Here is a 12610-nt window from a genome sequence, read left to right on the forward strand (position 1 = left end):
TTATAATGTCTTATCTTTTCCTCACATACAATATCTAGATTAAATCAATTGGCTTAAAGTTATTGATAAAAGTAATTGATAGGATATTGCTATCAGGGCTACTAAGCTGTTCTGTCTGTACTTACAAATGACAGGTACTTAAAAGATAAAATTTGCATATATTCTATGTTTCAGATGTAGCTTACACTGTCATCTGACAACTAAATTCAAATACTAATCAGAATGATTTTAAACTATTGTATTATTCTCTGTCCAAATCTGCTTTGCTAACCAGATATGTTCTGCACCATTTTAACTAAATCTTTTTTGCTAATCAGACCTGTACAGTCTCTCTGAGTGATTACCATATATAGAAGCCAAAGTCAATTGGAAGCATTGGAGTTAAAAGGATAACCAATATTTTGGTTTCTGATCCCAGGTCAGAAGGCCACAGAAGTTGATGGGACACTTGCTAACTTCTAGCCTCTGGTAAATCACCTGTCTTATTGATCAGAGAGGACATGGAGACCCAGAGATGAATTCCAAGTTGGTATATCTGCAACACAAGAGTCACATTGGAGGAAAATCAGTCCTCCAGACTTTCTCAAAGAAGGATAACCACTTGATAAGCACAGACTTGACTTATCCTAGCATATGACAATGCTGAGATTCATAGAACTCATCACAGGTTCCTAAAAATACAGTGCCATTATTGAACCACAAAATATAAATTAATTCTGGCAATCTGCATGGTCTTAATCACCCAATAAAAATAACCACAAAATATTATAATGTAAACAAAGATTCAGACTAATAGGCTCCCCTGTCTAATGCTGACTTACAATAGTAAACTCTAGCATTAACTCATGCCTTCTGTCTTTGCCTCTCCCTGATTATTCAGCCACTGTTGCCTTTAAATAAAAATTCTAAAATTGTCCTCGCTGGTTATGTTCACCTGAGAGTTACTGATTTGTATTGGCCTAATATATCCTTAATATGTCACATTAAAGGAAGTATATCACTAAGAACAGATCTCAGACCCCTATTCTAACATGTAAAAGCAATTTCTAATTCTAGCTATTTGTATTTGCTGATGTGGATTTTGCTGGTTGTTTGAAGGTGTCTCTGCTCAGATTTTTTTTTCTTTTTTTTTTTTAAATTTATTTATTTATTTATTTGAGAGCGACAGACAGAGAGAAAGACAGATAGAGGGGGAGAGAGAGAATGGGCGCGCCAGGGCTTCCAGCCTCTGCAAACGAACTCCAGACGCGTGCGCCCCCTTGTGCATCTGGCTAACGTGGGACCTGGGGAACCGAGCCTCGAACCGGGGTCCTTAGGCTTCACAGGCAAGCGCTTAACCGCTAAGCCATCTCTCCAGCCCACTGCTCAGATTTATAAAGGCAAACCAGATTCACTTGCCATCAGTTGTACTTCCTTAAAATTTGTAACACAAGAGAACCCACATTCCTTCAGGGAATTGGGCCCATACCCATCAACCAAGGGATATAAATTCATCAGACCAGAGTCAAGAGGACAATGTCCTCAGCTGAATTTAACAGCTAATAGAGTACAAGGAATCCAGAAGTTTCCCTTCAAGTCAAGCTCTCAAGGACTCTGGCCCCTGACAAGGAGTCTACAGCCTTGCTCTAGTCACCCCAGAAAGTGACTAGTCTACACATTGGAGAAGCTTGAGAAATTTAACATGAAAGTTTAAAAAATGGACATGATATACTCTGTGCCTTGTTAAAAAAATTACATATTAGAATATAAGGGATTATGACTGGGAAGATAAGAGAAATGAAATGTCACTATAAGAATTAACTGCTAAGAAGCTGAACTTATCTCTGTCAGTAGCTTGCCCTAACAATTGGGTCATGTGTTCTGTGGGAAATTACTAATTTTGTATCTGGACAGATAGAAACTATTAAAATACATGCTTTTCATAAACATTATTCACCAATACAGACAATGGAAATGAAAAGCCCCTATCAAAGAATTGACAGGGATACATAAGAAAAGGGGGGAATGAAGAATCAGCCTGACTCTGCTTTAATAGCAAGAGCTATTTTGATATAATGACTAAATTGTTAGGGCAAGTAAGACAAGTGAAAAATGATAAGACAAAGTTGCAGATATAACACTCCAACAAAGAGAAAGACAAACTGGTAGGAAGACATGAATGGGAATTTCAAGACTGTCTGGACACTATGAAGAGGTCAAACATAAGAATTCAGGATATACCAATTTTAAGCTATATTACAAAGTCATAGAAAAAGAGCATGATACTGGAACAAAGACAGACATGTAGATCAATGGAACAGAATAGAGGGCCCAGATGTTAATCCAAGCATCTACAGTCATCTGATTTTTGACAAAAACACCAAAAAGATTCACTGGAGAAAAGATAACCTCTTCAACAAGTGGTGCTGGGAAAACTGGATATCTATACATAGAAGAATGAAACAGAACCTTGTCTCTTTCCATGTACAACAATCAAGTCCAAATGGATCAAGGACCTTAATATAAGACCTGAAACTCTGAAACTGCTAGAGGAAAAAGTTGGGGAAACCCTTCAACATATTGGCATGGGCAATGACTTTCTGAATATAACCCCAATTGCTCAAAAAATAAAACCACTAATCAGCAACTGGGATCTCATAAAATTGCAAAGCTTTTTTATAGCAAAGGACACTGTGAATAGAGAAGAGACAGCCTACAGGATGACAGAAAATCTTTACCAGCTGTACATCTGACAGAGGATTAATATCCAGATACCCAAGAACACCAAAACACAACAAAAAGAAATCAACCCACTTAAAAATGGGCTATGGAACTAAGTAGAGAGTTCTCATCAGAAGAAATACAAATGGCATATAAACATCTAAAAAATTGTTCTACATCCTTAGCCATCAGGGAAAGGCAAATTAAAACTAATTTGAGATTCCATCTCCTGTCAGAATAGCTACCATTAAGAAAACAAATAACAATAAATGTTGTTGAGGATGCAGAAAAAGGGGAACCCTTTTACACTGTTGTTGGGAATGTATTCTGGTACAACTATTGTGGAAATCAGTGTGGAGGTTCCTGAGACAATTAAAAATAGTTCTACCATGTGACTCAGCTATAGCACTCCCAGGCATATATCCTAAAGACTCTTCTCAGTACCTTAGAGATACTTACACAATGATGTTTATTGCTGCTTTATTCACAATAGCTAGAAAATGGAACCATCTTAGATGTCTCTCAGCAGATGAATGGATAACAAAGATGTCATACATTTACACAATGGAGTTCTAGTCAGAGGTAAAGAAAAATGAAATTATGAAATTTGCAGGGGGATATATGGATCTCAACAGGATTATTAAGTGAGGTAACCCAGGCCCAGAAAGCCAAACGTCACATGTTTTGTCTCATATGTACATCCTAATTACAAATGTTCAGATTTGTGTGTGAGTTGGAGTAAAAATTGGTAGCAGAGCCCAGTAAGATAGAAAAGGGCTATAAGAAAGAGAGGGAAGGGTGGACTTAAGGGAATGGTACTGTATATAAGTAAGTAGATGGACAGATTACTGTGGATGAAATGGCCTAAACGAGGTCATGAGAAGTGATGGAGTAAAAGGAGTGGGGGGAGGGGTGAATACTCAAAATTCAGTGAATTTTGTGAATAAGCCACATGATAACCTACTTTTTTGGATATGGCACACCCAGAAGCCATAGACTCGTATTGGGAAAAGTTAACTGCCAGAGACAGGATACCTTCCAGTGAGTTGTTGGCCAGAGCAGTCTGTGATGCCCCCAAAATATTACAGGCCACAGCTCTTGGTTTCCCATCATGAACAGATGATACGACCCTACTGCTGAAGACTCCACATGCCTGGGCTGCAAGGTCACCAAGAAATCTAGTTGGGGAATTAGCTGAAAACCTTTTCCTAGTAGACCAGCTGACAGAAAGCTGGGAAAATCTGTACTCCATGCAGCTTTATGGGAGAGAGAAGCCATCAGTGGTTAAAAACAGTAGACCCTGCTAGCCCCAAGTTTGGCCAGACAGGCCAAATGAGCCAATGGGTACAATAGTGGCATGTTTGTTATGGGGGAAACCATCTGCTCTCTAATTGGACTGGAGACCTGTTCTGAGGGATAGAATATATGCCTGGTATTGAAAACCTAATCAAAATCCTATGGTGGGAGAGATCATGTGCATTAGGAGTGTAATGCCTGCCTGCTCTTGTCTGACTAAATGCATATACTGTGCTCACCAAACTTCCCTGTAAGCATGTTACTTAATGTTCTTACTCATATATTAGAGTTATTGTCACTTTTGCTTAGACAAACTTCCTTTCCGATGGTGGTGACCACTGGGATGACCCAAAAGGCACCATAGTCCTGAGAAGATATGATGCAGGAATGTTCAGAACTGAAGCATCTCTATCACACCTTCCAAGGCTCAGGATCCATTGTGGAAAAGGTGGTGGAAAGAATGTAAGATCCAAAGAGTGGATATGACTGCAATGCAATCAACAAGACAGAAATTGGTTTTGATATCCATGATCTCGCAGTGCCTAACACTATCTTCACAAGACCCTCATCATAGGAGGAAAAGAATGATGACATCAAAATAAAAGGGAGACTAATGGAGAGAGGGAGAGGATTTGATGGAGTCAGATTTGTGAAGGGAAACGTGGGGGGGGGAGTAATTATTATGGTTTATTATCTGTAAGAATGGAAACTGTCAATAAAAAGGAAAAATTGAAATAAAAAAGAATTCAGTGTATAGTAGAAGGAGAGGAATTTCACTCCAAAAGCATAGTAGATGTTTTCAATAAAATTATAGAAGAAAATTTCCCACAAATAGAGAAAGACCTGAAAATGCAGATACAAGCAGCCTTTAGAACACCAGACAGGAAATCAGGAAAGAACCTCTCCCTGCCAAGTTATAATGAACCAAAGCAAACCAAGCAAACCAAAGCAATATATTGACAGTAGTTAGAGAGAAAAATCAAATCAGATATAAAGGCAATCCCATTAGGATAACAGCAGATTGCTCAACACAAACTTTAAAAGCCAAGCCAGGTGTGGTGGTGCATACCTTTAATCCCAGCACTCGGGAGGCAGAGGTAGGAGGATTGCCAAGAGTTTGAGGCCACCCTGAGACTCCATAGTGAATTCCAGGTCAACCTGGGCTAGAGTGAGACCCTACCTCAAAAAAAAGAAAAAAAACTTTAAAAGCCAGAAGGGCTTGGAATAATGTATTTCAAATTCTGTAAGACAACAAGTGTCAACCAAAATTAATTTATTCAGAAAAGCTATCCATTCAAACTGATGGAGGAATAAGGACATCCCACAACAAAAACAGGCTAAAGGAATATATAACCACCAAACCAACTCTACAGAAAATGCTTGAAATATACTTCATGCTGAAGAGAAGGAAAAGGACACACATAAGGAAACAGGAAGAAATAAACCATACTCAAATAATAGTACAAGAGAGTAAAGGAAAAGCAGGAGAACTACAAAACAAGAAAAATGGCCTGTAAGTAATAACTCTTAATATCAATGACCTCAATGCCCCAACAAAAAGTCACAGGCTTGCAGACTGGTTTCAAAGGTAGGATCCTTCTATTTATTGCCTCCAAGAAACTTACCTTTCCATAAAAGATGGACACTATATTATGGTAAAAGGATAGATGGTGGTATTTTAAGAAAATGGGCCTAAAACAGGCAGGTGTTGCTATCTTAATATTTGAAAAGATAGACTTCAAACCAACATTAGTTAGGAAAGATAAAGAAAATCACTTTATATTGATTAGAATAACAATCCAACAGGAGGACATTACAATTCTAAATATACATGCACCAAAATGAGGGCTTCCAATTTCATCAAACACTATTCTACTTAAGGTCACAGATAGGACCAAATTGTAGTAGGTGTAGTGAGTGACTTCAATACCCCACTGTCATCAATTAACAAGTCATCTTGGCAAATGATAAACTGAGATGAATCTGGAATAAATGACCTCATTCAACAAATGAACCTAACAGATATCTACAGAGCATTCTATCCAAATGCTACAGAATACACATTCTTTTCAGAAACACAGAGAATTCTCTAAAATAGACCATATGTTAGGACATAAAGCATATCTTACCAGGTACTGGAAAATAAAATTAATTCCTTGCGCTCTATCTGATCACAATGGGATTAAACTACAAATCAACAAGAAAAACTGTAGAGCCTACACAAAACCATAGAAGCTAAACAGTACACTACTAAATGATGAATGGGTTAATGAAGAAATCAAGAAGGAATTCAAAACATTCATAGAATCAAATGATAGTGAGAACACAACATACCAAAACCTTTGAGATACAGTGAAGGCAGTCCTAAGAGGGAAATTTATAGTTTTAAGTACGTATATTAAGAAATTAGAGGGCTGAAAAGATGGCTTATCAGTTAAGGCACTTGCCTTCAAAGCCAAAGAACCAAGGTACAATTCTCCAGGACCAAAATAAACCAGAGACACAAGATGGTGCATGTGTTTGGAGTTTGTTTGCTTTGCCTGGAGGCCTTGGCATACCCTTTTCTCTATTGCTTTCAAATAAATCAATAAAAATTAAGGCTTTAGAAAAAGAAAAACAAGGCAATCTACAATCAATAGATGCGAAAAAATAAAATATTATGGCAGAAATTTATGAAATATAAACCAAAAAATAAAGAAACAAATAAAATAATATGTTGCTTCTTTGAAATGATAAGCCTTTAGCAAATGTGACAAAAAAGAGAAGACACACAAATCAATAAAATTAGAGATGCAAATCCAAGCATGGTGGTGCACACCTTCAATTCCAGCACTTGAGAGGCAGAGGTAGGAAGATTGCTGTGAGTTCAAGGCCAACCTCAGAATATAGAGTGAATTCCAGGTCACTCTGGGCTAGAGTGAGATCATACCTTGAGAAATCAAAAATAATAATAAAGGAAGGAAGGAAGGAAGGAGCAAGGAAAAAATTAGAGATATAAAAGGCACTATTACAACAGATACCAATGAAATGCAGATAATCATGAGTACATACTTTAAGAACATATACTCCACTATGATTGAAAATCTAAATTATATAATTTCCTTGTTTTATATGACCTACCAAAATTAAATCAAGATGAGATAAACTATTTAAACAGACCTATAACAAACATTGATATCAAAACAGTTATTTTAAAAAATCTCCCAACTAAAACAAGGTGTGGTGGTGCACTAATCCCAGTACTTGGGAGGCAGAGGTAGGAGGATTGTCAAGAATTCAAGTTAACCCTGAAACTACATATGGGAGGTTAGCTTTGGATAGAGCAAGACCCTACCTCAACCCTCTTCCCCCCGACCAAATCTCCCAACTTAAAAAAAACTCCATTCCTGGTGGGTTCACAGGTGAATTTTACCAGAACTTCATGGAAGAACTAACACCAACATTTCCCAAACTTTTCCCTAAAGTAGAAAAAGGAGGAATACTACACAACTCCTTTTATGAAGCCAGAATTACCCTTATACCAAAACCAGACAAAGACAAAACAAAAAGAGAAAATTACACACTAATCTCCCTCATGAACACAAATGCAGAAATTGTTACCAAAATACAGGTAAGCAGAATATAAGAATATATTAAAAAGGTCATTCACCTCAACCAAGTAGGCTTTATCCCAGAAATTCAGGGATGGTCCAACATACACAAATCAATAAATGTAATACACAGTATACATGGACTGAAAGACCAAAACAGCATGATCATCTCAATAGATACAGAAGAAGCATTTGACAAAATGCAGCATCCCTTCATGACAAAAGTCCTACAGAAACTGAGAATTAAAGGAACATATCTCAACATAATAAAGGCTATTTACGACAAACCTACAGCCAACATAGTACTAAATGGGAAAAACCTTGAAGCTTTTCCACTAAAATCAAGAACAAGACAAAGGTGTCCACTGTACCCACTTTTATGTAGTATATTACTGGAAGTCTTAGCAGTAGCAATAAGGCAAGAGACACACATAAAAGATCTACCAATTGGAAAGGAAGAGATCAAATTATCATTACTTGCAGATTATATGATTCTATACATAAAGGACCCTAAAAACTCTACAAGCAAATTGTCAGAGTTGATAAAGACTTTTAGCAACATAGCTGGATACAAAGTTAACACACAGAAATCAGTAGCTTTCCTATATACTAACAACTGAGGATGAAATCAGGGAATCATCCCCCTTCACAATAGCTTCAAAAAGAAAATATCTTGGAAAAAACCTAACCAAGGTAGTGAAGGATATCTACAATGAAAACTTTAAAACACTCAAGACAGGAATTGCAGAAAACACTAGGAAATGGAGCAACAATACACATTCTTGGATTGGAAGAGCCAATATTGTCAAAATGTCAATCTTACCAAATGCTAATCTATACATTTAATGCAATCCCCCCATCAAAATCACAATGGTATTCTTCATGGAAATAGAAAAAGCAATCCTAAAATTCATCTGGAAGCATAAAAATTACCTCAAAGAGCCAAAACAATTTTGAGCAACAAAAATAAGATTGGTAGTATAGCCACACCTAATTATAACCTATATTACAGAGACATAGAAAAAAATGATACTGATACAAAAACAGGCACATAGATCTATGGGACACAATAGAGGACCCAGATGTAAGTCCAGGCAGCTAAAGCCATCTGATTTTCAACAAAAATGACAATAATGTTCATTGGGGAGAAAACAGCCTCTTTAACAAATGGTGCTGGGAAAACTGGCTATCTATATGTAGAAGGATGAAAATATATCCTTTTCTTTCTCCATGCATAAGAATCAACTACCAGAGGATCACAAAGATATTAATACTAGACCTGAAACTCTGAAACTACTAGAAGAAAAAGTAGGGGAATCTTACAACATATTGGCATAGGCAATGATTTTCTGAATATGACCCCAGTTGCTCAGAAAATAAAACCACTAATCAACCACTGGGACCTCATGAAATTACAAAGCTTTTGTACAGAAAAGGACACTGGGAATAGAGGAAAGAGGCAGGCTACATAATGGGAGAAAATCTTTGCCAGTAATACATCCATCAGAGGACTAATATCCAGGATATACAAAGAACTCAAAAGACTAAGTAATAAGAAATCAAGCAACCCAATTAAAAAATGGACTATGGGCCAGGTGTGGTGATGTATGCCTTTAATCTCAGCATTTGGGAAGCAGAGATAGGAGGATCACCATGAATTTGAGGCCACTCTAAAATTACATAGTGAATTCCAGGTCAGCCTGGGCTAGAGTGAGACCCTACCTTGAAAAACAGAACAACAACAACAAAAATGGACTATGGGCTCAGCATGGTGGCACATGCCTTTAATCCCAGCACTTGGGAGGCAGAGGAAGGAGGATAGCCATGAGTTTGAGATCACCCTGAGACTACCCAGTGAATTCCACGTCAGACTGAGCTACAGTGAGACCCTACCTCGAAAAAGAAAGAAAGAAAGAACTATGAAACTAAAAAGAGAGTTCTCAAAAGAAGAAATACAAATGGCATTTGAACATCTTAAAAATGTTCTACATACATAGCCATCAAGGAAATGCAAATTTAAACTACTTTGAGATTCCATTTTACTCATCAGAATAGTTATTATCAAGAAAACAAATGACAATAATTCCTAGTGAGGATTCAGAAAAACACTGTTCATGGGAATATAATCTGGTATAGCCATTGTAGAAATCAGAGTGGAGGATTCTAAGACAGCTAAAAATAGATAAACCATGGACCCTGAGCCTTGGAAGGAGTGATAGAGCTATTTCAGGGCTGAACACTCCTCTGTAATGTGTTCTCATTACTGTGGAGCCTTTTGAGTCATCCCAGAGGTCACCACCATCTGAAAAGAGATGCTTCTCTAACCAAAAGTGACCCAGCTATAGCACTCCTAGACATATATCCTAATGACCATCCTAGATGTCCTGTGACTGATAAATGGATAATGAAGATGTGATACATTTCAGTGTCAGGGATGGGATACCTTCCAAAGAGTTGTTGGCCAGGGAAGTTCATATTGTCTCCAAAACACTACAGCCTATTACCAAGGCCCTTGGTTTCCCACTAGTAGCATATGGTAAGACCCTATTGCTGAAGACTTCATATGCCTGGGCAGGAAGATCGCTAAAAAAGCAAGCTTGTGTTGAGCTGAAAAACCTTCCTGTAGACCAGCCAACTGAAAGCTGGGAAAACTGCACTGAATGCAACCCTATGGCAGAAAGAAGTCATTATTGAAGAAGAGCAATAGTGGACACTGAAGCCTTAAATTTGGTCAGCTAGGCCAAATGAGCCAATGGGTGCAATAGTGGCATGTCTGCTATGGGGAAAACCATCCGCTCACTAATTGGACTGGAGGCCCACTCCATGGGAGGGGATAAATGTCTACTGAAAACTTATGACAGGGAGGTCATGAGTCTTAGGGTGTAATGCCTGCTGGTTTCTGGCAAATATATTATGCACACCAAACTTTCAGGTAAGCATTTCTCTTAACACTCATACCCATATATTAAGGCTCTCACTTTTGGTTAGAGAAGCATCTCTTTTTAGATGGTGGTGACCTCTAGGATGACTCAAAAGGCTCCACAGTAATGAGAAGACATTGCAGAGGAGTGTTCAGCCATGAAATAGCTCTATCACTCCTTCCAAGGCTCAGGGTCCATTGCAGAAAAAGTGGCAGAAAGAATGTCAGAGGCAAAGGAAGGATAGAACTGCTTACAATGCAATCTTTCAGATACAAAATGGCTTGGATATTCATGACCTTGCAATGTCTGGTACTACCTACACAGGAAAAGATATAGAAGGAAAAGTTGATGACATCAAAATAAAAGACAGACTAATTGAGAAGGGAAGGGAATATAAATGAGAGTGAATTTGTGAAGTGGAAAGTGAGGGTGGGAAGTATCATGGTTTATTGTCTATGATTATGGAAGTTGTCAATAAAAAATATTTTTTTAAAGGCACCATAGTGCTGAGAATAAGTGACAGAGGAGTGATCAGCATTGAAACATCTCTATCACAACTTCCAAGGCTCAGGGTCCATTGCAGATAGAGGTGGTAAGAAGAATGTAAGAACCAAATGAAGGGTAGAATTGCTTACAATGTGATTTTCCAGACCCTAAATGGCCTCAATATCCATGACCTCACAATACCTGGTACTACCTATACAAGACCCTCATAATAAGAGGAAAACATGATGACATCAAAATAAAAGAGAGACTAAATGAGAGGGGAAAGGGATATGATGGAGACTGTATTTGTGAAAGAGAAGTGGAGAAGGGGACGGAATTATCATGGTTTCTTGTCTATAATTATGGAAGTTGTCAATAAAATTATTTTAAATTATTTATTTATTTATTTATTTGAGAGCGACAGACACAGAGAGAAAGACAGATAGAGGGAGAGAGAGAGAATGGGCGTGCCAGGGCTTCCAGCCTCTGCAAACGAACTCCAGGCGTGTGCGCCCTTGTGCATCTGGCTAACGTGGGACCTGGGGAACCAAGCCTCAAACCGGGGTCCTTAGGCAAGCGCTTAACCACCAAGCCATCTCTCCAGCCCAATAAAAGGTTTTTAAGCCAGGTGTATTTGCACACGTCTTTAATTCCAGCACTTGGGAGGCAGAAGCAGGAGGATTGCTGTGAGTTTGGGGCCACCCTGAGACTACATAGTGAATTCCCAGTTAGCCTAGGCTAAAGCAAGACCCTACCTTTGAAAACAAATAATGTTAATAATAGAAAAATTAATCCCTAACCATAATTTCTATAGATTTACACTTAGATTGGACCAAACTCCTATCCTTGAACCTACTTAAATTCCATCCACTTCTATGAAAACCCCTAAACCTAAACTCCTTTGAATTCTTATATGGCAAGCCTCAGTGTCTACAGGGCTCCCAGCTTCTCCCTTCCAAGAAATACCCCTCCAGTATACCTCCTTCTCCTACAACTTCTTAGACAAACTCTCTGGGCCTCAGTCGACCAGAAAGTACCACACACACCCCTCACCTAACCCCAATCATGCCTTGAGGTAGGTGAATGGGTATATCTCAACATTCCCTGGCCCCACACACAACAAAACACTTTACAACAGAAGTGGAAAGAACCATATAAGGTCATCCCATTCCAACAGCAGTCAAATTCCAAGGCATCCATCTGTTTTTTGGGGGGGTGGAGGTTCAAGGTAGGGTTTCACTCTAGCTCAGGCTGACCTGGAATTCACTATGTAGTCTCAGGGTAGCCTCAAAATCACTGCATTCCTCCTACCTCTGCCTCTCAAGTGCTGGGATTAAAGGTATGCCCTACATCTGGCGCTAAAGCCTCCCTACTTTGATATGCACATCTAAGCTTAAAGTAGCCCTCAATCTGCTATCACTCTACAGCTACTGATCCACTTCTCTCTTGTTTCCACACTTTCCCTATTCCAGAGGAAAATTTCTCAAATGAGTCTCACCCTGCCACAGCTCCATCAGTTTCTAACTGATATGCTAGAGACCTTTGGCTTGTTCCTCTACCAATAAGTAAGACAGATGACCTCCTAGAAGCCATGGCATCCTCTGGTTACAGAGCACC

This window comes from Jaculus jaculus, chromosome 3 (assembly GCF_020740685.1).
Source record: "Jaculus jaculus isolate mJacJac1 chromosome 3, mJacJac1.mat.Y.cur, whole genome shotgun sequence".
Classification (NCBI taxonomy): domain Eukaryota; kingdom Metazoa; phylum Chordata; class Mammalia; order Rodentia; family Dipodidae; genus Jaculus; species Jaculus jaculus.